Below are 6,525 nucleotides of genomic sequence, written 5' to 3'. Positions count from 1 at the left end.
GAGCCACCTATTCAGCTGTAAGGAAACATAACCCAGGGTGGCAGCCTTTGTCCACAGAGTCTTTCTGGGTGGTGCTTCCTGGTTTTTCATATGAGGATACTTCTAGCCAGCCCATTCCACCAGCATAGCTGAATAGAAACAGTATGAAATTATACTTTTTCAGAGTTTTACAGGGCTAACAGTTGGCAGGGGAGACATTGTCTTTTCTTTCTTTCTTTCTTCCTTTCTTTCTTTCTTTCTTCTTTCTTCTTTCTTTCATCCTTCTTCCTTCTTCCTTCCTTCCTTTCCTCCTTCCTTCCTTCCTTCCTTCCTTCCTTCCTTCCTTCCTTCCTTCCTTCCTTTCTTTTTTGAGACTGGACACTTTACAGTTTAATTTACAAACAATTTTTATAACATTTAAACCAAATTATACCCTGACAGCTTTCTATAGGAAACCCAGGAAAAAGTAAACTGTTCACTGTGGAAGGCCTTAAATTACATTATTATAGTAGAAAATACAGGAGGTAGAAGATAACTGAAAAAACTAAATGCAACATAGATACAAATCTATAGCTCCTGTAGCTACTTAAAATGTTTTTGAACTAAACATTTCCAGTAAGTGTAGAAACAGGTAAAATAAAATTTGCTATGAAAGCCCTTATATCATGTTTTACATAAACTAGGACACATCAGGCATGACATTTTATCTGCAACTTCTGTTTGCTTTACTGATACTATAGTTTCAAAATTCATTCACTGTCTTCATCTTCAGACTCAAATCCTTCAGCATTTTTGAGCCACTACACAAACTTTTTCATTTGTTCAAGAAAGACACTTTTCCCCTTTGCAACATGTGCATCTTTCTACCACTTCAGAATGGGCTCCTTACTCAGGACTTCAGCTTTGTAAAAAGCACCACTATTTCTGGAAGGGTTTTATGAAATGAATGTTATAGAAATACTCCTGAATCTTCAGTAACAGAGTCAGCTCAGACCGACCTTGAGTAGTAGAGGCGGCAAAGAGAGGGCTGTATGGATTCAAGTGCCTGATGGGTTGCTCTGCAACAAGCCCCTTCATTTGTTCCATTTCACAGTGCTCCTTACACTGGACCAGACTATTCCAATGACAATGGTTTAGGAATTTTTTTCATCTCCTCCTAGACATACAAAATTATATCCTTAAATGGATCACCACAGGACATCTGTTCTTGAAGTTCATTTGTTCCTATGGTTTGCTGATTCTGAACATATTCTGAAAGCTCTATATTTTTTCAATCTCACCTGTGTTTTTTTAAAATATATTTTATTTATTATGCTATTACAGTTGTCCCATTTTCCCCCTTCACTCCCCTCCTCCCTACCCACCCCCTCCCACCCACATTCCCCGCCCCTTGAGTTCATGTCCATGTGTCATAAGTTCTTTAGCTTCTACATTTCCCACACCATTCCTGCCCTCCCCCTGTCTATTTTCTACCTATTGTCCATGCTACTTATTCTCTACATCTTTCCCTCCTCTCTCCTCCTCCCACTTCCCTATTGCTATGCTCCATGTGATCTCCATTTCTGTGGTTCCACTCCATTTCTCTTTGTTGCTTAGTTTGCTTTTGTTTTAGGTATGGTTGTTACTGTGAGTTTGATGTCTTTTTTTACTGTTCATATTTTTTATCTTCTTTTTCTTAGATAAGTCCCTTCAACATTTCATATAATAAGGCCTTGATGATGATGAACTCCTTTAACTTGGCCTTATCTGAGAAGCACTTGATCTCCCCTTCCATTCTAAATGAAAGCTTTGCTGGATAGAGCAATCTTGGATGTAGGTCCTTGCCTTTCATGACTTGGAATACTTCTTTCCAGCCCCTTCTTGCCTGCAAGGTCTCTTTTGAGAAATCAGCTGACATTCTGATGGGAACCCCTTTGTAGGTAACTGTCCCCTTATCTCCTGCTGCTTCTAGAATTCTCTCCTTCATTTTATCTGGGTAATGTAATTATTATGTGCCTTGGCATGTTCCTCCTTGGGTCCAACCTTTCTGGGACTCTCTGAGCTTTCTGGACTTCCTGGAAGTCTATTTGCTTTGCCAGATTGGGGAAGTTCTCCTTATTATTTGTTCAAATAACTTTTCCACTTGTCTGTTTCCTCTTCCGCTTCTGGTACCCCCTATAATTTGGATGTTGGAACGTTTAAAAATGTCTGGGAGGTCCCTAAGCCTCTCCTCATTTTTTTTGAATTCTTCTCTCTTCATTATTTTCTGTTTGGTGTTCCTTTCCTCCTTCTGGTCCCTTCCATTGATTTGAACCCAGTTTTCTTTTCCATCACTATTGGTTCCCTGTGCATTTTCCTTCATTTCTCTTATTGTAGCCTGTATTTGCTCATCTAATTTATGACCAAAGTCCACCAATTCTGTGAGCATCTGATCACCAGTACTTTGAACTGCGCATCTGATAGGTTAGCTATTTCTCGGTTGCTTAAAAAAAACTGGCTCTGGGGCTTTTAACTGTTTCAGCCATCTATTTTATTTTATTTTATTTTATTTTATTTTATTTTATTTTTATTTTATTTCCTTTAGTCTGGTCATGTCCTGTTATGTATGAGGAGAGCGAGCCTTAGGTGTTCACCAGGGCGGGGCACCTAGTCCCTGGGTTGTGACGTTGTATGTGGGGAAGTAGTCTGAGAGGGAACAATGGTGCCTGCTCCACTCTCACCAGGACTCCAGTCCCCCTTGACATTGGCCCTTTCTGAAGAGCACTGGTTGCTTTGTCCACGTGTATTTGACTTTAGTCAATAGCTCCTGCACACACAGCAGTGTTTGTTTTAATTTGTATTCATCAGTAGTTCATCAAGTACTGTTACTCTGAATTAACCATAGTCATGCAAGATCTGTGAGAGTCAGTGTTTAGGGAATCACATGGGAATTCAGATAAGGATTGGCCCTGACTGTGTCTTCCTGTCCTCCCTCTCTGCTCCCCTCCCTCCCCTTCTCTCCTTCATTCTTCACACATTTATGGAGCACCTAATGTGGGTAAAGATAGATTATACCAAATCTTTGTCATCAAAGTAAAGAAACCTGATTTTGAGTGGCTGCTATGGACCAGGCTTAGGTTGGGTACTTCCATATGTGTAAATTTAAGTTCATTTTGGAATCATGGCTGCCCACTGAGGTAGGGTATCTCTCACTTCCTCTGATCTAAACCTCCAGTGCCTTCCTATACATTCAGAACAGAAGCCAAACTTCACCCAGTTTTCCTGATGTGCCTCCCATCACTAGCTTCATCCACCATATTGGCCTCTTTGCTGTTTCTTGTCCTTCTTGTTTCTGAGAGGCTTTCCTCCAGGTATCCTCATAGCTCACATCTCTCAGGTCATAGTGCAAATATTGTCCTTATCAATGAGAACTTTAATGACCCGTAAAACACTAGAATGAGACTCCCACCCACCACAGTGCTCCCTATGCCCCCGAGTCTCCTTTATTTTTTCCACAGCAGTTATAACCAGTGACAGACTACATGTGTATTTATTTATAACTGCTTGTGCCTTGCTCTTTCTCCCCTGCCTTTCCCCACCTTCACCATATAAGCACAATGAGAGCAGAGGCTTTGCCCATTGCCCAGGTAATCAGGGAATATCATTTTATTCCCTGAAAACCACCACCTGGACATCATGTTATGGCTTTGGTGAATAAACTTTGTCACCTTCTCACAGTCACATGCCCTGTCCATGGATCATGCCTCAACAGTGTTAAGATTCAGTTTTTTTCCAAACTGATCTCTAGATTCAACATAATTCCAAAGTTGTAGCAGGCATTTTTTGTAGAAGTTTATGGCATAAATTCTAAAATTTACAAGGAAATGCAAAGGCCTAGAATAGCCAAGAATCATCAATAAGAAAAAATTTAGAAGGCTCAAACTACATTGATATCAAGAATTCCTGCAAACCTATAGGAGTTAAGACAGCGTGGAACTGACATAACAATGTACATGTCACAGAGTCAGCAAATACAGGTGAGTTTACCTATAGAGCAGGTCAGTTACATTTCTAAATAATGTGCTTGATAAATTTTCAGGTGATGGGCTTCTAAGTTTAAAGCAATGGTTCCAATTTTGTTAGTCTAATCAAAATTCAATAATTATGTATCACAGTTTTAAGACAGGGAAAATAGAAGAGTCATTCTGCTTTTGAGGATAATAATTGGGTCTACAACTTTAAACCTAGAGATATGTGGAAATGTAACTAACATACATTTTAAAAATAAGTTTATCACTACCTCCTCCAGGTGACTCAGGTACATAACAGAGATATGCCTTGTTAACACCCTTGATATTTCGTGATGAAGACACTTTACCTCTAAGCACTTCCTCCTAAAAACCCACATGCCACTCTGACCATGAGAAAAACATCAGACAAACCCAGATTTAGGGACATTCTACAAATACTCCTCGAAATTGTCAAGGTCATCCAAAACAAGGAGAGTCTGAGAAACTACCACATCCAAGAGATGCTAAGGAGATACAATGATTAAATTTAATGTGTTCTGGGTGGGATGTTGGAACAGAAAAATGAACAGCAAGCAAAAGCTAAGAAAATATTAGTAATGAAGTATAGACATATTAATAATAATAATAATGGTCCAGTAATTGTGACAATAGTACCCTAGTAGTGTAAGGTATTTATAATAGGGGAAGCTGGGTGCAAGATACGTAGGAACACTCTCTAATGACTTTACATTGTCTGTAAATCTAAGATGGTTCTAAAAAATAAAATTTGGCCTAGATGGAGGTATAAGTAGGTACAATTTGCCTTCTTGTACAACCAAAAGAAGGACAACAAATTTCAAAACAAGAAATAACCAGAACTGCCAGAAAATCAAACTCTATGGAAATCCAACAACCAAGGAGTTAAAGAAGAAACATTCATCGAGACCAGTGGGAGTGGTGGAGATGGGCACCCAGGGTGGAGAGAACGAGCAGCAAGGCAGCAGCTGGAGGACCAGGGAAAGCAACATAGTGGATGAAGAGTGTGTGGTAACACATCTGCATGTGGATAAATCAGGAGGAACAACTGGGGAGCGAGACAGCCTGTGCAACCCAGGATTCCAGCACAGGGAAATAAACCATCAAAACCTATAACTGTAAAAACCTGTGAGGGTTGCAGCAGCAGGAGAAATTCCCAACCTCACAGGAGAGTTCACTGGAGACACCCACAGGGTCCTAGAACATACACAAAACCATGCACCCAGGAATCAGCACCAGATGGGCTCAATTTCCTTGTGGGTAGCAGCAGAAGTGAAAGCTGGCCAATGCTGAGCAAGATGCATTGTTCCCTCTTGGGGAACCACTCCCAAACATACAATGCCACAATACAGCAAACGTGGGTTTCCACGCCCATGTAAGGATCCCTCCTTACAACATAACAGGAGTACCAAGACCGAAAAAAAAAAAAAAGGCCCAATGAGACAACAGATGAAAGATCCAGAAAAAAAACAATTAAGTGATGAAGAGATAGCCAACCTATCAGATACAGAGTTCAAAGCACTGGTAATCAGGATGTTCACAGAAATGGTTGAGTATGGTCACAAAATAGAGGAAGAAGTGATGACTATGAAAAGTGAAATAAAGGGAACCAGTATGAAGGGAAGGAAACTGGGATTCAAATCAATGGTCTGGAGCAGAAGGAAGAAATAAACATTCAACTAGAACAGAATGAAGAAGCAGGAATCCAAAAATATCAGGAGAGGCTTAGGAACCTCCAGGACAACCATAAACATTCCAAAATCTGAATCACAGGGGTGCCAGAAGGAGAAGAGGAAGACCAAAAAATTGAAACTTATTAGGGAAGTATAACTTCCCTTATCTGGCAAAGGAAATAGACTTTCAGGAAGTCCAGGAAGCCCAGAGAGTCCCAAAGAAGTTGGACCCAAGAAAGCATACAACAAGTACATCATAATTACATTAGCCAAGATTAAAGATAAGGAGAGAATTTCAAAAGCCGCAAGAGAAAAGGAGACAATTACATGCAAAGGAGTGCCCATACAGCTATCAGCTGACTTCTCAAAAGAAACAATGCAGGCAAGAAGGGGCTAGAAAGAAGTATTCCAAGTCATGAAAGGCAAGGACCCACATCCAACATTACTCTATTCGGCAAAGCTATAATTTAGAAAGGAAGGGCAGATAAAATGCTTCCCAGATAAAGTCAAGTTAAAGGAGTTCATCATCACCAAACCCTTATTATATGAAATGTTAAAAGGATTTATCACAGAAAAGGAAGATCAAAACTACAAACAGTAAAATGACAACAAACTCACAACTTTCAACAACTGAACCTAAAAACAAAAACAAAAATGAACTAAGCAAACAAGTACAACAGGAACAGATTCACAGAAATGGAGCTCACATAGAAGGGTGGGGAAGGGGGAGGATTGGAGGAAAAGTTATAGGGAGTAAGAAGCATAGATGGTAGGTACAAAATACACAGGGGAGGTTAAGAATAATATGGGAAATGGAGAAGCCAAAGAATTTACATGTGTGGCCCATGGACATGAACGAAGAAGGGAGG

At 40.0% G+C, this 6,525-nt stretch overlaps 1 pseudogene; it reads right to left on the bottom strand.

Annotated features, from left to right (window-relative positions):
- Positions 1 to 663: 663 nt before the first annotated feature.
- Positions 664 to 3,254, bottom strand: LOC114500986 (annotated as a pseudogene).
- Positions 3,255 to 6,525: the final 3,271 nt, after the last annotated feature.

The sequence above is a fragment of the Phyllostomus discolor genome, chromosome 6 (assembly GCF_004126475.2).
Source record: "Phyllostomus discolor isolate MPI-MPIP mPhyDis1 chromosome 6, mPhyDis1.pri.v3, whole genome shotgun sequence".
NCBI classification, from domain to species: domain Eukaryota; kingdom Metazoa; phylum Chordata; class Mammalia; order Chiroptera; family Phyllostomidae; genus Phyllostomus; species Phyllostomus discolor.
This window is presented reverse-complemented; position numbering and strand designations above follow the sequence as displayed.